The sequence below is a fragment of the Hibiscus syriacus genome, unplaced genomic scaffold, assembly GCF_006381635.1.
Source record: "Hibiscus syriacus cultivar Baekdansim isolate YM2019G1 unplaced genomic scaffold, ASM638163v2 tig00111027_pilon, whole genome shotgun sequence".
Taxonomy (NCBI): domain Eukaryota; kingdom Viridiplantae; phylum Streptophyta; class Magnoliopsida; order Malvales; family Malvaceae; genus Hibiscus; species Hibiscus syriacus.
In genome coordinates, this window is record NW_024062960.1 from 873816 (window position 1) to 901390 (window position 27575).

At 34.5% G+C, this 27575-nt stretch overlaps 2 pseudogenes; one reads left to right on the forward strand and one right to left on the reverse strand.

The window, feature by feature from the left end:
- The first annotated feature begins 6948 nt into the window (after positions 1-6948).
- LOC120150797 lies at positions 6949-14062 on the forward strand (annotated as a pseudogene).
- An 8656-nt stretch (positions 14063-22718) lies between these two features.
- LOC120151128 lies at positions 22719-27486 on the reverse strand (annotated as a pseudogene).
- Positions 27487-27575: the final 89 nt, after the last annotated feature.

Sequence of the window (27575 nt, forward strand, 5' to 3'; positions counted from 1 at the left end):
GATTCAATCTTGCCACTTTTCAAGACATTTTCAATTAATTCTCCAGAAATGACCAAATCTGCAAAATTTATGGTTGCATTCCCCATTAGATGGTTTAAATAAGGAGCCTTCAATGTATGGACAAACATTACTGTGGCCTCTTTTTCTGACAAAGGTGGTTGAACTTGGGCCGCAGTGTCACGCCATCTCTGGGCATACTGTCTGAATGTTTCATTATTCTTTTCTCCAAGTTTTGAAGAGTCCATCTATCAGGGACCATGTCTGTCACATGGCGGTACTTCTCTAAAAATGCTTTAGCCAAATCTTTCCAAGATCTAATGTTGGCTTTGGTCAATTGAGTATACCATTTTAAAGCCGGTCCTGTCAAACTATCCTGGAAGCAGTGAATTAACAATTTCTCATCTTTCACATACCCTGCCATTGCGACAAACATTGTAATGTGGGATGAAGGGGCATGTAGTACCGTCATATTATCAAATTCGGGAGCTTTGAACTTGATGGGAGGATTAGGTCTGGAACCAAACTCAACTCACTAGCATCAAACCATAGAATGATTCAGTTATTTCCACAGATTTCATTCATTCTTCTAAGCTCTTGATCTGTCTGGTCAGTTCTTCATTTACTTTTGTTTCTCATTCAGCTCATTCAAATCCGGGATCAAATGTCAGTATTAAGATCCCCTATTTTCACATCTGATATAAGCGGATTTTTGCTTGAAGATGCAGGATCCACTTGTTGATTTTCATGTGGTTGGCTTCTTGTAATGCAGATGTACGAGCATTGATTGTATAGGTGGACCAGAGTGATAAATTGGTTCTGGTGGAAAACCTAGAGGATACATAGGTTCTTGATCAAAAGATACAGGATTTTCAGGCATTTTTCCAATGATAGCCTGCCTTTTAACCAATCCTCTATTTTCTTCATCATACTGTCCTTGTGAATTTGCAATACTGGCTTCAATTTTTTCCAGCTTCATTCTCATTTCTTCTTGTTCTTTATGATGTTGTTCCTCAATACGCTGTATTTTATCCTCCATAATTCTCTTAGTAGCTTGTCTAGTACCGTAGTGATGTAGTATTTCTCTTTTGGCCAGAGTAACTGCGATTGAAAAATCTTTTAATATTATTTTTTCAAATTTTAATTAATGAATTTTAACTTAATAAAATAAAATAATTCATAGCGAAAATTATGAAATGAATGATGAATGTATGCAAAATGCATGTATGTAAAAAAACATTGATCCCAAAAAGTTAACTGTCATAGAACAACTTTCATCGGTATGCAAAAGTTTCTTTATAATAGTTCATAACTACAGATAAGGCATAGCTTTCCTATTAAGCTCTATAATTTCTTTCATTAAGCCTGAAACCTTCTTTCCATACTTAGAAACTGGATCAACTTGATGCTCAATTATTTTGGCTTCAACAGCTAGTTCCCCAACATATCTAGCAACTTCGCTCATTTGTACCATGGCCTCGAACACCATATTGCTTCTTTCTTCACTTCTTTCGACATAGAACTCAGTTGATTTTTGCCACTGTTCATTTGTTCCTTCAAGAGTTTGTTCTAACTCAGTTATTCTGACTTGACAATTGTGCAGAATTTTTTCCAGATCTCTAATGCGTCTCCGCAGTGAAGCATTTTCCTCATTACTTTCTTTGAGATCATTAGGTCCTAGACGAACCTTTTCTTGAAACAATGATTCTTCAAGTTGCAAAATGTAAGCATTAAACTCTGAGTTTTTGTTTCTAGACTGATCTAGATCTTCTTCAAGTTTTGTTCGTGCTTCTTGTGTTCTTTGATTAAGCTTCTGGATTTGAACATCTTTGTTTCTGCATCTTTGCATCTAATTGCTAGCCACCTCCTGCTCTACCTCAAGTCTGGTGTTGAAATTTTTTCTTTCTAGCTCCCATTTTTCTTTTTCAACATTGGATTCTTCCATCTTTTGGCCTCTGACTTCAAGTTCAGCAATCAAATGGTTCATTTCAGATTCAAATCCCTTGAACATGATATTTTTCTCTCCTTCAAATTTATCAAAGATGTCATTTCATCTCTTCTAAATCTTTGGCTCGATCCCTTTCTCTTTGCATTTCATTCATGATCTCGCGGTGTTCAGCCTTGTGTTTTATAATTCGCTCTCTTCTGTCACCTCGAAATCTTCCATTTTTTGCTTTCCTTTTTCCAGACTTTTGAGTAGACGGCTATTCTTTCCTTTCAGATCTTCAACTCGTCTTTTCTCATGTTCAATTCTCTGGTCATCTGTACCGTCGATTGGCTGGGTCCTGATGCTTTTCGGAATTTATATAACTCCTGGTAATTTTCTGTAAGGCTGTACTCATCCTCACCTTTTTTTTTATCTTTTCTCAACATTGCACATTGTGATGAATGAAAGTCATGTCAACCCCCAACATAGCTTATCTTGTCTCATTTGCTCTAACTCTTTTGACCAGCCATTCTCTTTCTGCTTCAAACTCAGCTCTCAAGATTTCAATCTCTGATGGAACCACCTTAATGCGATCTTCCATAGAAAATCCTCATTTTGATCTGGTAGAGGAATATTTTCGTTTTTCTGACAGATCTCCAATCTTCATAATCAGAAGTTAGCATTTCTTTTGCTGCTTTAGCTCGGATACAAAAGTTGTTTTCCAAGCTGTAACGGCTTCCATGATATTTCTTTTATAATTTTTGCTGTGGAATGCGAACTCAGATGACTGTAATCCAGCAGTGACAGGTACAAATTGACGACCTTCATACTGTCTTATAACCAGAAGTGGTGCATATCCAATTCCTCCCATAATCCGAGCAGCATTATCCAGTTGTAATCACCACACTGTAAAAGAATTCCCTTTGTATTTGCCACGGGGCTCGCCAAACAACGTCATTGCTTTGCAGATTTCGAAAGGCATTAATCCACATATCTTTCTTAATTCTTTCGGCCATTCCTGCTCCAGAAATTCTTTTAATGGTGAATAATCTGTATTAAAGCGTCGGTATGAACCTTTTCTGTCTCCAGAAATGACTACGGATCCAAACATATAACAACTGAGTACACCCTGAGAATCGTCCACCTCCTAGCCTTCTGCAAGCATTTAACGATCTGAAGGTCTCTGCTAGGATTGCAGAAACAGGATTAATCTTCTTCGGTAGCTGTTCAAACAAGTCTACCACTGCAGCTTCAATATATCCCAATACTTTTGGGAAGATGACCATACCATATATACCCAGAGCAAATAGATCGAATCGTACTTTAATATCTGGATGGCTCTGAATAAGTTCTCTAACGTTGGTCCAAGCAATGCCTTCGCTTTCGCCTTTTTGTTTTGTACGGGCTGCTACCCATTCTCTCGTACCCCGGCAATCTTTGCTAATTTAACTCGAAAGGGTTGAGTTTTAATTGACTTTGAATATATTCGATTCTCCAAAGCACCTTCAAGATGTAACAAAGTTGTATATTCTTCAATAGTAGGGACCAAATCCTCCTTATTGAAAGTGAAGCAATTGTACCCTGGATTCAGAATTGATTAGGGCTCTGAGTAATTCATCAACTTCAACATAGAGCAATATGGGATGTCTCCGTAAGTCTGATAAAACTGCAATTTTTGTTTGAATCCCAACTTTCCCAAATGCTTCGCAAATCTTGCATATCATTTCTTTTTAGTGAAACTGAAGCATAACTGGCCAAGTCAGATACATAATCATCCTGCAAACTGTCTCCTTCTTGTCTTTGTAAATCCTCCCATTGTCTTACTTCTGAGTTTAGATTACTTGACTTGAACACTTTTATCCATAGATAAAGGCTTTCCAATGAGACAATTAACACAAGGATCAATGTCTTTTCCTGTATGTGCAATGCAAACAGAAAAATAAAGAACACACAAAAAAAAATAAATTAGTTTACATAATAAAGAAATTTAATAATACATTTACATAAATATTCTTTATTTAAACATGCTTTTCTGAATTTAAATAATTTAAATAAACATGTAATTTAACAATAAATAAATTAACAGGAAATACAGAATTATTTCTCTTGTGTACACCTATTTGGACAAAATTTTGGCATGACTTCGGATCGGAAGAGTTCTAAGGTTTTTTATATGCAAGGTTTCAGATCTAAGAATAAAGGTACCCGAATTGTCCTTGTTAGTGCCCCCTTGGGTTGCTAACCCTCAATCCTAGTCCATCACAGACTAAAGTGGATCGAGTTCAATTCGAGGGATACATTCTCTATGCCTGACACGGAGAATAAATTCTCACGAAATAGAGTATGAACCCCGAAAGTTACTTGCTAGGTCTGACACGGAGAATAAATTCTCACGAAGACGTCGCTTTCACTCCCACTTAAAAGGGACAACTCAATTATAGAGCTTATGTTATGCAATGCAAGTGTTGTGTGTGAGGAGAAATTTCAAACCTTTGACAGAAAAATAAATATGAAATAAAATACTTGCAAATAAAATAAAACATATAAATATTATAAAAATAATAAATAAATAAAATATTGAAAAGAAAAATTAAAAATTAATATATGAACTTTAATTTTTAATTATAGAGACAGTTTATAATTGATTTTTAAAAGTTTGACCAGGGTCCCCAGCGGAGTCGCCAAACTGTCGTAACCGGTTTTCGTCCGGGCACGAAATATTAAATTGGCGGGAAATGATGTGAATAAATGGTTTTGAAAATAATTTGGGAGTCGCCATCGCCTTTGGGTCAGGTAGGTCGAATACCTAAAAATCTTTTAAAAGTTTTTAAGAAAACATCAATTAAAAGATAAACTGATCTGCGTTTTAACCAAAAATTTTCTTTTAATAATAAAAGGGATTCGTGGTCGGTTACGTTTAGGGAAGGATTAGCACCCCTACAACGCCAAATTGGTACTTTTAATTATAAATTGTCTCATATTAAAAATTCAAAATATATTTAATTTATAATTCTATTATTTCAAAATTAAAAAAATATTTAAAAATATCAGAAAAGAACTTCTAGGTGCCTTAAGACAGCTCTTTTCTTGATATTGATAATATTAATTAAATAATATTGTTTACTTTTTAATTTTAAAATATCAGAATAGGATCCAGTTGTATTAAGACTGTCCTTTTTTAGATATTTATTTTTTACTATTATTATATATATATTTATGAATATATAAAAATATTTAATATAAAATAAAATACTATTAAAACAATATTTTAAAAACAATAAAATAAATGAAGACATATAAAATAAAGGACTAAATTATAGTAAAAATAAAATTAAAAATCTAATTCATAATTAATCAAAATTATAGGGATTAATATGTTATTTCTTTATTTAATAATTTAGGGACTAAATAAAATGATCTCTAAAATTCGGATATTATAAAAAAATAAAAATATAAACTAAGGATTAAAATATTATTTATTAAAATTAATGGATTAAATCTGTAATTTATCCTAAATATATTTTAATATGAAGGACTAAAATAAAAGAAATTAAATTCGAAGACTGATTTAAAATTTTATAAAATTGATTTAGTGACTAGAATGTAAAAATTACAATTCGGAGGACTGCGGAAGGGTTTAACTATTTTATAATTACGTGCATAGTCCTTCCCGAAACGACGTCGTTCGGGAAGGACTATATGGTCCAAACCGGCTGGCCCGAAGGGCCAGCCTTCATTTTCCATTTCCCTCTCTCTCTAAACTGAGAGAGTTTTAAAACTCTCTCGCCTCTCTAGCTTCCCTCACCGGAGGGAAGCCGGTCAACGGACGGCAACCGTGTGCCGCCGTGACCGTCACCGCCGGCCACCGCATCCGGTGGCGGAAAATTTATTTTGACACCATTAAATAGATCGGACGTCCTAAGGACGTTTCCGGTGTTCTTTTTCCTAAAAAGCTCCCAATCGGAGCAGATCTACAAATACTTCGGTTTTTGTTGTATCCGACGACGGTTGGGGTTCTCCGATGATAAGGTAAGCTTCTTCCTTTCTTCTCTCTTTTTTTCCTTGCTGCGTGATGCTGACTGAGATCGTTGGTTTAGTTGTTTTTTTTTCTCTGTTTTTTTTTTCTGGTTTTTGTCCCCGTTTCTGTCTCTGTCTCTTTTTTTCAGGTTGGGGTGGTGGCTTTTATAGCCACCACCGTTGTAGCCGTCGGACCGGTCCGAAGAACGCTCTTGGTGAGTCACCGGACTACCAGTGGTGACTCACCCCGTAGCCTTGCAGGACGGCTGGCGTTGATCTTCTGGAGTCTTCATTTGGGACGTGGCAGCGGCGGAGGCGGCGAGAAAGTGTCGGCAGCCGCGTGGAAACTGGGGCGGCGCCGCGTGGCCCTAGGGTATCAAACCCTAGGGTTCCTCTGGAGCCATCTGGACCGTTGGATCGTGCCAGATCCAACGGTTGTGATGAGGCGCTGGTTAGATTAGGGTTAGGAAACCCTAACTGGAAACCCAAATGTTTAGGGTTTCTGGTTTGATTTGGACCGGTTATGGTTGTTTGTAACTGGGCCGGTCCAATTGTAATTGGTATGTAATTACTATTTATATATATGTTTAATATATTTAATAATAATAATAATATAATGATAATAATAATAATAATAATAATAGTAATAATATAATAATAATAGTAATAATATAATAATAGTAATAATATATAATAATATAATATGGATAAAAAATTAATATCTTCAACGGCTTTAATTTCATATCATTTCAAGATGAACTCGACTTCCGATGGAGGAGTCATCCGTAACTCAATTCTACAGGAGTTATTGAAACATCAGAGTTAATTTCAACTCCACTGAACGAAAAGTGGTCTTTTAATCTTTGCCCTATCCCGTTACACGACTATGGGCAAAGAGGGGCAGCTGTCAACACACATTTTCGTCCTACTAGGATTGAAACTCCTAAAAATATGATAGAATTTTAGGATTCAAACTCCTAAAATAGGATAAATTTGCTAGGATTCAAACTCCTAAAATAGGATAGAGTTCTACTATTATTTAAATTCCTAAAGATAGGATCCACAAGCACTATAAATAGCCATTGTAACTCACCATTGTAGGACACGATTCACACAAAACACAGAGGAAGCACGGAAAATACAAAGGCAAAGTTGTTGTAAACGATTCGAAAAGGAAATAAAATGTAGCATCTTTTTTATATTGGTTCGTTCATTTCTCGCATGTGCACGTTATTTTTCTTGAGATTTGGTTCTAATAACCCAAAGTGGTTGCGCCGATGACTAAAAAGGGTGGGATTTCATTCTTGTTTATATATATATTATTCTATTAATTTTTATTATATATATATGTTTTTTTATTAGTGTTATATATATATATAATATATATTTCCTATTTTGCATGTATATACGTATATTTTTGATTTTTTTTATTATTATTTTACTTATATATATGCTTTTACTTTTTATATATTTACTCATTATTTATCTATTTTATTTATATCCTATTTATGTTTTATATTCTTTTACTTGTTTTATTTATTTTTTGCATTATCATTTTATTTTTTATTTGTTTTGCTATGCATATATTAGTGTTATTGTTTTTTTATTTATATATTCTATTCATTTTATATTTACTTTATTTCTTAATCTCCTTATTATTTGTTTTACTTTATTATCATTTATTCATCTCTTCTAACCCATATTTTGACTTTTAAAGGGTATATTTGTAAATCCGTCAAAGGGTAAGTAATTTTGGATCATATTTTATCTTTTAATTTAACTTGTTATTTTTCTTATTAAGACAACTGGAAATTACGTAGTACCGAAAGGGCGGTTCAAGGGTGCTAATCCTTCCTTGACCGTAACCGACTCCCGAGCCCGACATATTTCTGGTAAGAGCAGATCAGGTAAGAAATAGGGTATCCGATCACCCATTTATCTTTAAATAAATGATCGGTGGCGACTCCAATCCATATTTTTCAAGTCGAAGCCCAATTCCGGGGCCCAACCGAAAGACGGTTGCGACACAAGTAACATTATTTATTACGTCATGTAAACCGTAAATGGCTATATAATTCATATATCCTTCCCTTAAATCTTGGATACGTTAAAACTTATAATATTTGTTACGTTAATCATTATTTCCAATAATAAATTCATTTATGAATTAGAAAATAGTAATTCATTAATAAAATAGTAAAACATACGAACAAGATAAAAGAAATAAACTAATAATTTACTTTTAAAATAGTAAAAAAACCAATATGTTTGCCGAACTAAACTACCTCGGTGGTTAAAAGGATGATTGTTGTCTCTAAAGGTCCTAAGTTTGAGCATTAACGTCTAATAAATGTTTAAACATTTATTGTTCAATAATTTAAAATATTTAGAATATATATTATTTTATAATTATCTTATCTTAATAATAAATAAATAAAAACCACTGGTTTGTATTATCACTTTCAAAACTCGATGCGTAAATATTTAATTTGATTTTATTTACTATTTTTTAACCATGTGCTATAATTTAACGTGTACAGAAAGAAAGAGAGACAATAGTCATCATATTCAATAGATTTCCTTCTTGTCTTTATCTATTTATACGTAATAGTAGTACGACTATTTAAAAAAAATACACGAGTAAGAAACAATTGAAATATATATTATAAAAATAAAATTAATATAATTTATACAAGTAATATTAGAATAATGTAAATAAATTTTGTTAATATACACGTAACATTAATTAATTATAATTTGTTTATTCAAATGAACGTCGAAATTTAGATTCTTGCCATCTTGAGTATGAATACAGTTCACGTGATGAAAAAGCCTGTGAATATCTTATACTACTGTACACGTGTAGTGAACCCATTGCCAAAATCATACACGTGATAAACACTACGTGACAACTTGCTAATGCCGACGTGGCACCTTCCGTTCCTGCATGCTGCAGCACGCAATGTATTCAATCTGAACCATTGTCGTATTTTGCATACAAATATTTTAATACAAATTTAAATAATTTGATACTTCATTTATCAATCAAACAATTATACAAAAACGGGTGATAATTTCGATATTTTATAAATAACATTTTAAATTTTATCTTAAATACATAAAATTAAAATATTTTTATTTTTATTTAAAGATTTAATCTGATTTGCAATTGGATTAATATGAACTTAATATGATTAATCTACTTGAAAATAATTTTCTATTAAATATTATTTAGTTTTAAAAATATTGTGAATATTGAATTTTGGAATTATAGTTCTTTAAACAATTAAAATTGTTTCAACCAAGTCATTTTGTCGGTCTAACCATCAGTTTGAGCTTTAAAAGTCGTCTTAAATATGATCTGAAGCATATTTAAAACATATGTATCATTGTTTAAACATATATATATATATGGGTTAGGATCACTTACATAATATAAAACCATTTAGTTTTACACAGATTTAGGACCGTTTGATAGGTGAAAACAAATGGATAAGATTAACTCCTTGTTTTTTTTCCAGTGAATATCTTCTCATTTCCTACTTTTAATCTCAATCATCTATTTTCACTCATCCAACGGTCCTAAATCTTTGTAAAATTAAAAGAGTTTATATTGTGTAACAAGATCGTATCCATATATATGTTGTCCCTTTTTCCCATGTATGGGGTAAGGGGGAGGTAAGATAGTAGGCTTCCCTCAACACCAGGTTGAGAGCAGCTTCCGTAAGAGACCTCCGAATTATGAATATATATTCAAATTTGAACATTGTGCACCTAATGCACAAACAACACAAATTTGATGTATTAGGGTAAAGAAATACTATGTACATACATGTTTAAGATTTGATTCACGGTTTTAAATAAGTTGTATCTGGTTTAATCTGGCATTTAATACTCGAGCAGATTGCTAGACTTAAAAAATGACTTATTTGAAAAGATATGATAGATTAAAGGCTCAATTAGAATACTCTAAAGTTTAGGGATTAATAGAAAACTTTGACACAATTTGAGGATATCAGGTGCAATTAACTAATTAAAGTTCGACAGCAACTTTTCATGCTTTTAAAGAAAACATGACAATATCTTTATTTTCTGTGGTACTCTGTTTTGGACCACCTTTTTCTGTATGGAAAATAATATTATACGAATTTGCTATATTGAATCGGATTTGATTTGAAAAATACAAATACTTTTTACTATATGCATTTAAATACCATACACGATCAAGAAAATTTTAAATTACATTAAAGGAATCCAATAAAATGGTGTAATTCAAAAAAAGTCATCAATTTTTTAATTTAATTTACCAAAATACCGTCATTGTCTTAATAAATATAACAATCTAAAGGAACTACAATATTTAAGCATATATAATAAATAATAACATTTTATTTTGATGTGCCGATATAGATTAATAATTACACACATACATTATTAATAAACAAAATCATGTTATATGATTAAAATAAATGAAGTAAGAAAATGCGATATACTTTGAATAAAAGAATTTAATTTATACTTTTATGATAATACTATTAAAAGAAAAAATCACAAATTCTTTTTTTTAATAATATGGAGTGTTTACATGATATTATTTGTTCAAAACCCTTTTAGCCATTGACAACGCACATACACCTTCCATACGCAACATGACATGTAGGGAAAAAATTCATTTAATCATTAAAATTGCTTAATAAAATCTTTTAAATTATACACCATTACATACTCTAAAATGATAAATAAAGGGTAAACTATACACGTTAGTATCTAAATTATTTAAGGTTGGTACCAAATTGAAAACTTAAACTAAACGTTAAGTATGATTTAGAAAAATTAAAGTTTGGGTATTAAATAGAATAAAATAATAATTTAAATACTAAACATGTAGTTACCCTAAATATAAATAAAAAATTAACTAATTAATTCTGCGCCGTGATTTTTTTATTATTTGAGATGTAGAAAAAGAAAAGACAAATTAGGCAATCCACCTTACCAAGGCCATTATCCCTTCTGGACTCCCTTTATAAGAATCCAGATGAACGTTACATTCTTACAAGTAGATCGAGGAGAACAATAAACATAAATTCTTCATCTTCCCATCAATTTCTCTCTCACTAAAACCCTACTCTGCAGATTATAGAGAGAGCTCATTCTCTCTCCAAAAGGTTTATATTATATATTAAGATATTCTTTAGTAATGGGCGGTGGGAAGAGATTCGCCGTGCTTCTGTGCGCGGAGGATTCCGACTATGTCAAAAAGAGGTACGGCGGTTACTACGGCGTTTTCGTCGACATGCTGGCGGAGCAAGGCGAGACTTGGACGTTTTCAGGGTGGCCTGCGGCGAGTTCCCCGACGACGAACAGATCGGCCGCTTCGACGGCTTCGTCATAACCGGGAGTTGCAATGATGCGCACGGCAATGACGTTTGGATCTGCAAGCTGATTTCTCTACTGAAAAAATTGGATTCACTGAATAAAAAAGTTCTTGGGATCTGCTTTGGTCACCGGTAATTTACTTAATTAATTCCCTCCAAATTAGGTAATTAACATTTATTATTTTGAAAATCATATCAAAATTGGTATTAAAATTTGGATAATTAATATCCTATATTATCTAGACTCTGTAATCGATGCATTGATTCAGATAACCTATTAACACATTAGGAAATTTCATCATAAATTAATTAATTTTAAAAATCATTACTAATAACTATAATTGTGATATTCTTTTAATATGTATTAAATATAATTAGGGTCAAAACTTTTATTATAAATATATTTGGTAAATAACACTAACGATCACTGAACTTTTAATCAATTGTAATGATTGAAATGAAAGTTACTTAAATCATCATGATAACAAAAGTTTTCAATTTCAGCGATCAATGTATAAATGATTTAAAAACTCAGAGATAGGTATAAAATAATTTTTAGTTATATTTGGTATAAAACTTTTATTGTAATGTTTTGTTAATAATTTTCAACTTCCCTAAATATTTTTGATTTATTTTAATCTTAAATTATTAAGTCGAATAAAAATTAAGAGTTGCAAAGATTTTTTTAATAATCTGAGATTGACTACAAAGCAATATCTGTTCAGATTTTTTTATTAATAATTAACAACATATACATATACTCTGCAGATATAATTGTTTGAACCCAAATCTTCTAGAAAAAAAATAATATTTACATTTACTATTAAAGCGAATTAATGAGTTTAAAAGAGTTATAAAGTTAAAAGGAATAATCAAGACTAAAATATTTTTTTGTGTCTTGACCATTGAACATTTAAAGGGTAAAATTGTAAGGTGACCCATAGGTTAAAATGTGCCAAAAACAACCTACTGTGAGTCACATGGAAAATGTTCGTAAATTTAATTGATCTTTCATTTTTATTAGGGAACAAACGCCAAAAGGTTATTTGTGTAGGGAAAGAGGGTGTCATTTATTGCACATGGGTATAGCATTTATATTTGTTTTAATTTTTTAAAATGTCATTATTAATAATGTAAGGTTTATAGAATGAATTATTTAGTACTATAGTATTATTCAACACATTGTTGAATATTTTATCTTATTTATTTGATTTATCTTATAAATTATAATTTATTCAAACATCATTGAATATTTTATTCAACTCGTTATTGAATATTTTATCTTATTCAACATATTTGTTTTTTATTTTTTCAAAACGTCATTATTAATAATGTGAGGTTTTATAGAATGTTTTTATTTTAATATATTCTTTATTATTTTATTAGATTTGAATATGCATTTGGTATTTTGATTAGATGATCTTTTCTCTTTCAAATATGTACCTAAAAATATTTTTTAATTTAATTCTCAAACTTTAATTTCAAATATGGGTTTGATAATTTTATTAACGATGTTAACGTTTAATGACGTGAAATTATGATACATCACAATAGTGATGTTATCATCTTTTTTTTTATAAAAAAATATACATGATTAAAAATAATAAAACATTCTAAATAAAAATATATAAACTATTAAACGACTAGCTTTATCAAATTTCTCTTTAATTTAAGGATCCATACTAATTCATGTATTTAATTTTATCGAAACTTTAATATTCTTTATTTTGTCACAAGATAATTTTATTTGTTTTTTTTATTGTAAAATTATGAGATTTCACTTTTTCTTTCACCGTTTTTAATTGATATATTTGTTATTAAAATAATTTTTTAATTGAAATAACACCGGCAATGACTTTATTTATTTCAATAATCTTTTATTCTAAAACTTCAACTTTAAACCTAGATCTATATCTTTAGATTCTTGGTTTACACAAAGAACCAAATTTAAATGTTTGTCCTTAAATTTATAAGATTGAGATTTTTAGGACTAATTTTAAAGAATATGTCTATCTCATATATCAACTTGGAAGCAAAAAAATCTTAGGTACTAACTCAAGAAAAGATTTCTGATTTAATTAGTAACTTGAAAAATAAAATTTTTTAGATATTAACTTAAATATCAACTTGCACATTTCTATATAATTTTGTTGTTAATTGATTATTAGATTCTTTGTCGCGCTCTTGGAGGAAAGACAGGGCGAGCCATTTCAGGCTGGGACATTGGCCTCACAACGATTCATTTATCACCATCTGCATCCAAGCTCTTCTCATCTCTCGAAATCCCGAACACTCTCTCCGTTATCGAGTGCCACCGTGACGAGGTTCGAGAACTACCACCGAAAGCAGAGGTGATTGCATGGTCCGAGAGAACCGGGGTCGAGATGTTTAGATACGGGGATCACATGATGGGTATCCAAGGTCACCCTGAGTACGTTGAAGACATCCTGATTCACCTCATTGATCGTCTCCGACAACGGAATATCATTGCGGTAAATCGGATATCTTGTCGAGATTCCGGCCTTGTTGTATAGATGTTGTTGATGGATGTTTTGTGTACCGAATGCAGGACTCGGATGCTGATGAGTTGAAGGCAAAGCTGGGGAAAGTGGAACCTGATAAGATGCATGGAAAAAACTATGCACCAGCTTCCTCAAGGGCAGATTATGATGAAAATTCTTTTCAATTGTGGATATCAACTCTTTTTAGAGAAGCAAATTGAAGTTGGGGGAATTATATTTAAGAAGCTGAATTTTAAAAAATCAATTTTATTTTAGAAATGTTGAATTATTTATGTTCAATTTCAAATGACTTTTACTAGTATTTGAATAATTGGTTGTTTTCATGGAGATGGTAGAACAATTATTATTACGTATAATCTGTCTGATAAAATTATGTATTCATTCCAATCCGTTGATTTTTAAATTCGATATAATACTTTCTTTTTATTGGCGAGTTACTTCAAAAAAAATTTATTGATGATATAACTCTTGAGTTTATAAACGGAACACAAATAAAATAGCTCTAATAAAAGATTGATCAATTGGACAAGATTCCAAAGCTTGTATCAAACCACTATCTTTAAAGTTCTATTCGCCCTATCTTATGTTGATGTGCAAAGGAGTTATTAAGAAAGAAATCTTGAGGATGTTGGAAAATAATATAATCAAAATGAATGGATTTGACTGTGTCACGGATGAACCTTAATAGGATGCAAAGTATGTTGGAACCTGCATCTCCGGTGGTAGCAAGGGCGGCGGAGCTTTGAAACCAAGGATGTCGATAGGCAGGCAAAATAGTGTGGGTGAGCACAAGCCAGACCAACTGAGTTGAGAGCAGTCGTTCCATTTGTTTGAGTCGTAAGTGCCATACAATCGTGGATCTGCAGCATCTAATAAGACTGTCTTCCCATACAGTTTCCCAAATTCACTCCACCAGCTTTGTCTTGAATTTTCTTACCCTCCCTTCAATTACAATATGGCCTGCTTCCCGGAGACTATTTCTAAGGAAACAATACCAAAGTTGTATATGTCGGATTCTGAATGGCTTTGTATGTGTCGAGACACTCGGAGCCTATATAAAGTTCATCCCCTCACATAATAACATGCATCTCTTTGTGTCTCGATGCAGCACGTATTGGTCATATTCTACCTGCAGATAGAACAATGCTGATGTTTTTTTTTTCAAAAATGTAAGACGCTCTGAGACATAAAGAATACCTGAAGCCTAGGTGTAAGATAAGGCAAAGATGTGTGCCTCTGAGTACCTAAAGGATGTAAGATGAAGGTGGGCGCCGTAGACGAGGCACTTTTTTATATAAAAAAACTTTATATCAATTATAGAGCATAATTTATGCTCAAAAATAATATAATTATTTTATTACACAAGAAATTATCCTTAATTTTTTAGTTTCACTGTAATTATAAATGATATGAAATTAGGAATAGAAAATATGTAAAAAAATAGTTAAAAACAATTGTAATTACTTTGTACACGTGAAAAGTGTGCTGTGCATTCTTACATGTAGAAGATGTGCTGTACAATTCTTACCGTGTAAGATATTAGGGTTATAAACTAATATGTGTGAGTGTTATGGAAAATGGAGAAAACCGTTCTCTTCTACTGCTACTCTTAATCTAAGATATTCTATGTTTTATATTTTATATATTGATCTATTCGCATAACCATTAATTCTTTTTAGGGTAAACTACTGATTTGATCACTTTTGTTTAAATTTATAAATATAGTTCTGGATTCATTAGGGTTATAAAACTAATATGTGTGAGTGTTATGGAAAATGGAGAAAACCGTTCTCTTCTACTGCTACTCTTAATCTAAGATTATTCTATGTTTTCCTATTTTTATATTGATCTATTCGCATAACCCATTAATTCTTTTTAGGGTAAACTACTGATTTGATCACTTTTGTTTAATTTTATAAACATATAGTTACTGGATTCAAAAACATAAGTTTTAGTCAATTTATTATCGTTTATTAAGATTGATTACTGAGATGTTAGCTGCCATGAGTTAAATGACGGTACAATATAAATTTTTTATTTTGATCATTAAACTTCAGATAAATTACTAATCATGAGTCTTTTTGCAAACCCAAAAAAGAATAAAATAAATTATCCTTTTTTCATGTTTTCTTCCCCCAAACCTGATGTGCGTGTTGGGGAAACGGGTTATTTCCCACACGACGTGTAAAATTGACCTAAAATGTCAAGATTAAAACCACCAAGGTTGCACAGCGGATAAACCGTCAAACTATTGAATATTGAAACACAATGGAAAAGAACCGAATAAAAAACAAAAGGAGAGAACACCCAATTACGAGGTTCGACGAGAATATCGTCTACTCCTCGGGCACCACACCGGATGATAACTTCACTATATCGTCAATATTACAACAAGTGGAATTCTTTGTAATTCCCAAAGTGGTAGAATGAAGAATACAAGAGGAAGAGAGAACTTGTTTTGGGATGATTTCTAATGGAAATACTTAGCCTATTATAGTTGAGTTTCAAGAACAATATTCAAAATTGGCCACCTACCAAAGAATTTCCAATGTGTACAAGTTAGCCACTAAATATGAAATTCACATGTTCAAAGGGCCACCAACCAAGATGAAATTTCCAATAAGTTGGCCACCAACCAGATGAAATTTCCAACTTGTCAACTTAATTTCTAGACAATCTAACAAATCTCCACCTTGGCTTGAAATTACCAAGCCTACTCAACTTCTTCAACTCCCCAATTTGTAGTGCCTCTAATTGCGCTCACAAGCGCCACACACCGAAGGGATTCATACATTCAGGATGTTAATCAAGTTCAAACAATGATTGAACTTGATTACTGTTACCACCTTGGTCATCATATCTACAGGGTTTTCTGATGTCGCAATTTTCTGAAGTAGAATCTTTCCTTCTTCAAAGATCTCCCGCACAAAGTGATACCTCACGTCGATATGCTTAGTCCTTGAATGGTAGACTTGATTTTTCGCTAAGTGAATAGCGCTCTGACTGTCACAATAGAGACTAATGTGACTTTGAACAACTCCCAAGTCTTCCATCAACCCGTTAAGCCAAATTGTTTCCTTTACAGCCTCTGAAACTGCCATGTATTCTGCCTCTGTAGCAGACAAGGCCACCGTAGATTTCAATGTAGACTTCCAACTTACTGGGGCTTTAGCAAGAGTAAACAAATACCCAGTAGTTGATCGACGCTTATCCAAATCACCAGCATAATCGGAATCAACATATCCAACCATACACTGACCAAGTACTTCATCTTGTTCAAAAACTAAACCAACATCCACGGTTTGTTGGAGATACCGTAGAATCCATTTCACAGCTTGCCAATGTCCTTCTCCTGGATCATGCATGTACCTGCTCACAACTCCAACTGCTTGTGAAATGTCAGGACGCGTACACACCATTGCATACATCAAGCTCCCAACTGCATTAGCATATGAAACTTTTGCCATATACACTCGTTCTTCGTTAGTTTTAGGAGATAATTGAGAACTAAGTTTCAAATGAGAAGCCAATGGGATACTTACATGTTTGGTATTTTCATTCATGCCAAAACATTGTAATACCTTTCTCAGATACTGCTTCTGTGTTAAACAAAGCTTCCCTCTCTGTCTATCTCTGCTTATCTCCATACCAAGAATCTTCTTGGCCTCACCTAGATCTTTCATCTCAAACTCTTGATTCAACTGGGCCTTTAATTTGTCTATCTCCTTTTGACTCTTCGAAGCGATCAACATATCGTCAACGTACAAGAGAAGATAAATGAAAGATCCATATTTGAGCTTTTGCAAATACAAACAATGATCATATTTGCTTCTAGTATACTTTTGCCTCCTCATAAAGCTATCAAATCGCTTGTACCACTGCCTCGGAGATTGCTTCAATCCATATAGCGATTTGTTCAGCTTACAAACCCATTTCTCACAACCACCATCTTTGTATCCTTCTGGCTGTGTTATATAGATCTCTTCTTCTAAATCACCGTGCAAGAAAGCCGTCTTTACATCAAGTTGAGCTAGCTCCAAATTCAACTGTGCTACCAAGGCCAACAATATTCTAATGGAGGAATGCTTCACAACAGGGAAAATACTTCATTGTAGTCGATTCCCTTCTTTTGAGCATAGCCTTTAGCTACCAACCGTGCCTTGTAGCGAACATTTTTCTTGTTATGAGATCCATCTTTATTTACAAATACCCACTTGCATCCAATGGCTCTTTTACCTTTCGGTAATTGTGCCTTCCAAGTGTCGTTCTTTTAGAGAGATTGCATTTCTTCATCCATGGCACTTTTCCACTTATCACTTTCCAAGCTTTGTATTGCTTCTTGGTAAGTGATAGGGATATCATCATCAACAACTGGAAGAGCATAGGCCACCATATCAACAAATCGAGCAGGTCTACGAATTTCTCTCCTTGGCCTTGTAACTGTAAGTGTTTCTGGTGTCTCCAATGGTTCTTGGGTTTGAACCTCTTCATCTTCTGATTCTTCTATTAGAGTTGAAGAATCAGCTGCATCAACTTCTGGGATCATCATCTGCTGAAACTTCACCTGTTTTGGAGTATGCTCCACCTGCTGCGGAGTACTACTTGTCTGGACAGCTTCACTTGTTACCTTCTTTACTAGGGCAGATTCATCAAAAGTAACATCTCTGCTACAAATTACCTTCTTGGTGTCTAAACACCAAAGGCGGAATCCCTTCACTCCATGGGTGATTCCCATAAAGAGAGCCTTCTTTGCTCTCGGATCAAGCTTGGATTCCTTCACATGATAATAAGCAGTGGATCCAAATACATGTAAGGAATCATAATCAGTAGCAGGTTTTCCAGACCATACCTCCAATGGTGTTTTTCCTCCTATCGCTGATGACGGCAGACGATTAATGAGATGGCCAGCATATGTCACAGCCTCACCCCAAAATGCCTTGCCTAACCCAGCATTAGACAACATACATCGAACTTTCTCCAATAGTGTTCGATTCATACGCTCTGCCACCCCATTCTGTTGTGGTGTGTGTCTAACAGTGAAGTGTCGAACAATACCATACTCATGGCAAACGTCAAAGAATGGGTCACTTTTATATTCTCCTCCATTGTCCGTCCTAAGACGTTTGATCTTTCTACCAGTCTGGTTCTCGATCATATTTTTCCATTTCAGGAAAATTTGAAGCACTTCATCTTTAGACTTCATCGGATACACCCAAACTCTTCTAGAAAAGTCATCTACAAAAGTTACAAAATAATGGTTTCCTCCCAAAGACGATGTCTTTGAAGGATCCCATACATCTGAGTGAATATAATCTACAATACCTTTTGTATTATGTATAGTGGTGCCAAACTTCACTCTCTTCTGCTTTCCCAGAACACAATGCTCGCAAAAGTTTAATTTGCAAGCCTTTGCACCTTTCAACAATCCTTTCTTTGCCAGAATTTACAAGGATTTCTCTCCAGCATGTCCCAACCGCATATGCCACAACTGGGTTGCGTCCAAATCATCACCTCCGGAAGCTGCTGCAACTGCTCCAATAATTATACTACATTGGTAGTAATACAAATTATTTTCCTGATGCCCTTCATCATCATAAGTGCGCCATATGTGACTTTTAAAACTCCATCTCTCATAGTGACTACTGAGCCTTTGGATTCTAAGGCTCCCAACGAGATAAGATTTTTCTTCAAACTGGGCACATATCGGACATTCGTCAGAACTCTGGTTGATCCATCTTGATTCTTCAATCGAATTGAACCTATCCCAACAATTTTACAGGCATTGTCATTGCCCATATAAACAACTCCTGCATTTAGTTCCACTAAATCGGAGAACCACTCCCGATTAGGGGACATATGATAGGTGCAACCCGAATCTAATATCCACTCATCGGAATGAAATGTTGTTAATGAAGCAACCAATGATATGTCAGAGTCATGTGCATCATGCTCTGCAACATATGCATCTGGAGCAGCTTTTCCTTTCTTCTTCAGCTTCGGATTATCTTTCTTCCAATGGCCTTTCTCATGACAAAAGGCACATTCATCTTTTCCCAGTATGGACTTCGACTTTGATCTCCTTCTCCACTTTGGCTTTTGACTTTTCGAGCGACCTCTTGCCACCATGGCCTCTGCTGCTTCGTACTTGCTCTCCTTCTTGGTTTTCTTCCTGAGTTCATAACTATACAAAGCAGCAGTTACATCTTTAAGGGTAACATTATCCTTACCATGAAGTAACGTTGTCTCAAGGTGCTCAAATTCATCTGGAAGAGATGACAACAACATCAAAGCCAAATCTTCATATTTGAAGGTTTCATCCATGCCCAATAAGTCTTCCACTAGCTCATTGAACGCAGTGATGTGTTCATTCATACTGGTGCCTGGTTGATAATCAAATCTGAACAATCTTTTCTTCATGTGGAGACGATTCTGAGAGCTTTTCTTCAGGAATTTTTCCTCCAAAGCTTTCCACATCTTACTTGCAGAAGTCTCGTTCTTGTAGCCATACTTCTGCTCCCTGGAAAGACAAGATCGAATCGTGCTGCACGCCAAACGATTGATTGTTCTCCATTCTTTCTCCTCCATATATTCGGGCTTTTCTTCCTTAATGGCGATGTCTAGACCTTGTTGGAATAAAGCGTCTAACACCTCGCCTTGCCACATGCCAAAATGACCGGATCCATCGAACAACTCCACCGAGAAATTTGCATTTGACATCACCCTCCTCACCGGTCCAGATGAAGAGCTTGATGTCTCAATTGATCTGTATTTTGACATTTTAATTCTAACGAACAATATTCAATATCACGAACTGTATCTTTTCAACAACGGAACCACCAGGATAACCTCAACCGAAGCTCTGATGCCAATTGTTGGGGAAAACGGGTTATTTCCCACACGAACGTAGTTTTAAAATTGACCTAAAATGTCAAGATTAAAACCACCAAAGGTTGCACAGCGGATAAACCTGTCAAACTATTGAATATTGAAACACAATGGAAAAGAACCGAATACAAAACAATAAAGGAGAGAACACACCAAATTTACGAGGTTCGACGAGAATATCGTCTACTCCTCGGGCACCACACCGGATGATAACTTCACTATATCGCCAATATTACAACAAATGGAATTCTTTGGAATTCCCAAAGTGGGAGAATGAAGAATACAAGAGGAAGAGAGAACTTGTTTTTGGGATGATTTCTAATGGAAATACTTAGGCCTATTTATAGTTGAGTTTCAAGAACAATATATTCAAAGTTTGGCCACCTACCAAAGAATTTTCCAATGTGTACAAGTTAGCCACCAAATATGAAATTCACATGTTCAAAGTTTGGCCACCAACCAAGATGAAATTTCCAATAAGTTGGCCACCAACCAAGATGAAATTTCCAACTTGTCAACTTAATTTCTAGACAAATCTAACAGTGCGGACTTAATGTAGATGTCTGCAAATGCAGAGAGCATGGAAAGAAGAATGCATCAAAAAGATCATTTAATATAGAGATGATGAAGGACTAGGATAAGATGATATTTGATCCTCAAGATAAATCTATTTTGCTATGGAATAGGTTCTCTGTTGTGTCTTGCATTCTTTATCTATTGATCCTTTCTATCTTCTTCAATGGTCGAACACGTTGCCTTGGAATTGATATAAACTTAGCAGTCACAACCATTACCGTTCGAACAATTATCGATGAAAACAAAGGATCAATGAGGTATGCGGCGCAAGCGATGGAGAAGATATCAGGTTTGGGGAAGAAAACATATGGAAAAAGGGGTAAATTGATATTTTATCCCTAAATTATTTAAGGTTTACAAAAAAACCCATGATTAGTAATTTGTCTAAAGTTCAAGGGTTAAAATAAAATTTGAACAATTTTACTAACGTGCCACATCATCCAACTCACGGTAGCTAATGTCAAAGTGACCAAAACTTATATTTTTTTAATTCGGTGACCATAAGTTTTATAAACTCAAACAAAAATGATCAAATCTGTAGTTTACCCTTTTTTATCAAATCTGTACGCCTTGTGTGCTTCTTTAGAAAAGCCTCTAAAGCGCACGCTTAGGAAAGCTTTGTGTACTGTGCTGCTCCTCTACCTTCAAAAGCGTTTAGTTCTGCGTCCACATGCGCCCGACGCTTTAAACGTGCTTTTTAAAACTAAGGCTGAGGCCACTCCCATAGCTATTTTCCACACAAATTCTCGTCATTTTCAGGGTGTTTCAAGCATACAATACGAAGCCATAACAGAATCCGACATATGGCTTCATCATTTTCAGGGTTGTCTGTCTCGAGGCAGAGCAACCAACTAGAACGGTTCCCTGTTCATTTGGAATGTGCTGAAAATTGGCTTTTTATACTCCTGGCTTGTTCTGTTTGCAGAGCCAAGCTTGAGCCTAAGTTGCTCGATCCTTGTCTTGATAAGCCTTAAGCCCTTAATTTATAAGAAAAAAACATGCATGTATGGGTCCTCTTTTCGTAGTAAGAAATTCTGATGTAGAACAATTCAAAGTATAAGGGCTTATTTTAATACAAGAGTATAAGGACTTATTTAACAAAAGTAAATTAGTTCAAGGGCTCTTTTAGTAGTTAAGAAACTAAAAAACGAAGATAATTTACAGAGATTTTGAAGCTCATACCATTCCAAAGCCTGTATTTCACTGGTCCTAAGTTCTAACTCCCAACTATGACCATTTGGATCTTATCTTGGAATGGTTCATCAATTCCACCTATGGCTATGATGATTCCAATAGGGTTCTAATTTCCGAATTTATCGGATGCTATGATATAACTACTAGATTGATCGATATCCAAAGCAAAAGGAACTTCCTGAAAAGTTGAATGGTTCTCTTCTCGCCGGATCTTACAAAGCTTCGTGGTGACTTCTCCGGAGTTGATACTTTACCGCAAAACCAATAAGTCGGAAGTTGAAATATAAGCTAGAATCTCTCCTCTTTTTTGTTGCTCTACTGTTCAGAGAGAAGTATCATGTTGAACTGCAAAATACACAGAAAGAAGGGAACTTTCAAAATTGAATATTTACATTAATAGCGAAGAAATCTAGCAAAAATGGTACCATAACACATATTTTTACGGATAGAAATGGAAAAGAAAAGATCCCAAACTGATTATTCTTAACTGCACAAACCGATACCAACCTTACAAATAACAATCATTATAAAAGCATGTGAATCAAGTCACCCATAGAGAGATCATTTAGTTAATGCAGACAATCTCGCTTAAGTAGTCATGCACACACAAAACAACGCATTTATAATGAGTGTATGATAAAAGTTATGCATCCATAATTGCATGTTACAATATCTATTATTTAGCAAAAGTTCAAAGCCAGTTGAGGTTCGAAACAACATTATGAAAACTTCAATAATCTCTATCATCTTTCACATATAGAGAACAGCAAGCATGACTGGACCAGGGAGGAGGCAGAAAAATCAGATATTTACTCAATCGACATGACCTGAATACAGAAAATAGTTCACAAAACATGACACATGATCGATTTTGCACACTATAATTGATGCCACATGGTTCAATGAAGTTTACATGAACAAGGAATTAGAGTGATTACGAAAGTTATCATGTTCAAAGCATACTTATTGTGATTACATGCAAAACAGATATTTCAAAGAGACAAAAAGGTTTCAAGGCAATGAATATAAATTCAGATACGCTGCTTACATATCTTGGCGGTGAGCACATACTTACCCTGTGTTATTTGAACGAAAAATAAACATGCTCAAATACTATGTACAACAGACTATTGTTGAAGCCTTAGTCGATTGAAGAACACCAAGAAGTGATATTCAGGGGCCCAATATACAAATCCAACTACGGGCCCTCCTTTGATGTACTGTTCAAATTAGCAAGTCAGAATATCAAACAATCAGTAACTATTTGACAAGAAAAGACATCGAATCAAACACATTATCAAACAAGAGGAAAACCTTTCCATCAAGAATAACAAGCTCCCCATCAACCCATCGAGGATTTCGAAAGCCTGGCTCAGCAAGCCGCCCCTGTCCTTTATATCGAGCAACCTGCGTTGAAAATAAGACCATGGAACCTTCTCAACATTTGAAGCAGGTATCAAAGAGAAAACTTCAAAGGGTACCACAAATTCAAACTCTACAAGTTATTAGTGTACACTAAAAAAATGTACCACTCCGAATTCTTCAGGAATTATCCCATTATGTGGGAGCTGATATCTTTTACCAACTCTGGCTCGAAATGCCACCTGCAGATATTCAAAGGTTTTAGGAGACAAACCAAATAAAAATAGATGCACTGCAAAGATATTCATATACACACAAGAAACATACACGGGGAAGGTCGGGAAATACAACTACTTTAAAGACGATAATGACTCAGCTGCATTCACATGCACACATAATTTGGCAATGCAAAACTAAATGATCTTTGATCGCTCCAGACTGAGCTTCTGATTATAAGAGAAAGTTAAATTAGACAATGAATCACCTGCCCTGCTTGTACATAAGGATCTCCAGTTAATTTTACTGCCTCCACATATTCATAAAATTCAAGATTTGAAGGCTCCTTAGTCCCACTATCCCCTTTCCACTGACCAAATTTGCGCTTAAGATGAATGATTTCTGAAGTGTAAAGCCCATGTGTACCGATATATAATCCTGATCAAACAAGCATATTGTAAATACATTTATTCTATGATGATAAAACATACAGAGCAGAGAATTGCATAATGTAGCCTAAACACACACACACACACACACACACACACAAACACACACAAACACAAACACAAACACACACACACACAAAACACAAACACACACACACACACACAGAGAGAATAAATGTTCATTTCATAAAAGCATCAGCGAACATCAACAGATGGTGTTACAAATTACCATTTAGGGGATCCGGTGATGCTGCAGTCTCAATGCGATGGAAAGTTGTAGATCCAGATAGTGGTTGACAATTTTGAGCTTGATTGAGAGTAACATTTATCAATTCACCAACATCTTTGAGCACCTGCATGATTGAAATTAGTTAGCCAACCAAGCATTCAATGGAAGAAACTTAAAGGGGAAATGGTATGTAGAACACGATTTCATCAGATATTTATATAATATATTGGACCTACCTTCAAAGGTATCTTCTCCCTGCCAATAAATTTAGCAAGATCGAACATTATTTCATCTGTGCTGCGTTGACCTGGAACCTTTGCTTTTCTATCCATCACACCCTTTGTCTTGAGACTGGTTTCTTGTTGGTTTTTGTCCTTTTCAATAGAAAATGAAAACATTAGGCGCCCCCTTTTCACTAGTTTTGCGGGCACTCTAAGTGATTCTATTGCAGGAACAGTGTTGGAAAGTTTTTGTACAAGACCACCAACAACAAATTTAACTGCAATTTCACCTCGCCTGTCACTATCAATAACTCCACTATCGGCATTAATTTCAATTTGATCTCTGTCTTGGTCACCATCACTCTTAATTTCATCATCAACTTCTATGCTTTCAACCTCGGCATCTTTTTCTTCATCTATTATCTGCTCAATCACCTTGGATATAAAATCTGGGTCTACTTTCCCAGGTGCAGTCACTTTCACAACCTTGACCTTTGCACCAGGAATCATATCTCGTAATACATTTTGGAAACCAGTTAGTCCCCCACCCTCATCAGATTCATCATCTTCATTATCATCTTCTTCATCAACACCATCTTCAGTACTGACAACAAAAAGATCAGTTTTGTCTTCGGTGGAGTCTGATGGAGCCAAGCGGCTGGGGACTCCAGATTCTTTTGGAGGCATCGTTGAAGAATCTTGGAAAACTCTCCTCCTTTTCAAGTACATGGCCTGAAAAACATCAAATAAGATTACATTCGTGAACCCTAAACGTTACTGCAAATTAAAAATCACAAATGCTGAGCAGGGTGCTTGGAACACACAAGGGTATTATTAAATGCATTTCCAAGAAAAGAATCATCTTTATTCTTTTTAAGCTTGCTACAAGAAACAAGCATGTCGATGGCTCACTGAACTAATGCCTCTCGGAACTAGGCCCGCATAGTAATCTACTAAGCATTGGATAATTCAATTGATGACAAACTTTCATCAGGCTAGATACTTAATAGCTTCAATAAAGGATCACCAAGACAAAAAATGCCAGATGAATTATAATCATCAGATCCATGCAAACAACTATAGAGCACCCAGGTTTTCTGTCAACTTATCAGATAAATTTGCTGTCACGTAAAGTATTTTCAATTCAAACATCAGAAACGACGCAGACATGGGAAAATAATAACAGAAACAAAAGATACCTGTAGTTTGTATTCACCTTTCTTATTAAAAGTAAGAAAGATCTCAAAAAAAGGTATACCAGCTCAGGCGGTAGCGAGCTGCCTGAAAGAAAAGAGATTCAGACAAACAGTGTCGGAAACAATCAGTCAAAATTGCAAACCAATAAGTACAAGCAAGAAGTACAAAAAAACCGGAGCCAATGCAAAAAATGTAAACAAGAAATACTCCACAAATGAGCTTAACTGTAATAGTAGCACAAGTACATGTGCAGACCAGCATACCAATGATCAATTATACATCCAAAACAGGGGAATGATTACCTAGGACTAAAACTCCTGGCGACATATCTACCATGTTCGGCAGTTATTCGTATAATTAGACCATAAGGATCTTTGGCATCATTCGGAAGACCAGCCCACCATCCAACCTGGAACCCAAAATCATAAAAACCAAACAATTTATACTTATCTACTAAAAAAATTGTCTACTTTTTCCATTCCAAAAAAAAAAGGTTTAACATACTAATCCAGCACCGGCATTATCTCTTAAAAACGCAGCATCCATGAAACGTTCTTCCATTACTGCTCTCTGAAGTCGCAAGAAAACAGGTCAGAAAGAAAAACGGGGGAGAACACCTTTTTTTTAAAAAAAAGGATTAATAAAATGAAAAGAAATCGAATTTGTACATTTAAATGTGATATGACTCTGCCAACAGTATCATTCCTAGATGCAGCTGCAATTGCAACCTTTAACCTAGCAGCATCCTCATAATCTTCTCTACGCACAGCTTCATTTAATTGCGTCTGTTCAAAGAGAAAACGCCATCAAAACTTTAAATTGAAGTCAACCCAATAAAAAAAATGGCATAAATTCGTGAAATACCTTTAAAAGGGAGACGAGACGTTCCTGTTCATCGACTTGTTCGAAATGCATTTTCCACCGATCCAAATCCCAATCACGATCGTCCTCTTCCTGTTTCCCCTGACAGGCGTCGTTCACCGCATCTCCGGCGGCGTCGGGTTTTTTCCAGAAAGGGTTCATGTAGGAATATAATCGCTTGACGGCATTCTGGAAAACGTCTTGAAAAGCAGAGTCCCATCGCCAATTAACGGAATTTCTATCTGAATCTCCGTTTGAGCAGCGGCAAAGGGTCGAATGGGGGAACCTCCTGGAGGTGGAAGGAGGGTAAAAGAAGGGTGTTTTGAAGGAAGGTAAATGGTGGGTCGAGAAAGTGATATTGGGAGGCGTTGGAGATTGAATTGAAGCCATTGAAAAGAGAGAAAGAAACTGTAAGCTGACAATGGTGACCTCTCTTGGTGTTATTGTTCTCTGCTACGAAATCAAAAAGACAAATCTTTGTGGAATGTGTGGTAGGCAATTCGGAGCTCAGATAAAGCTATGTTTTTTATTTTGCTGTTTCCAGGCT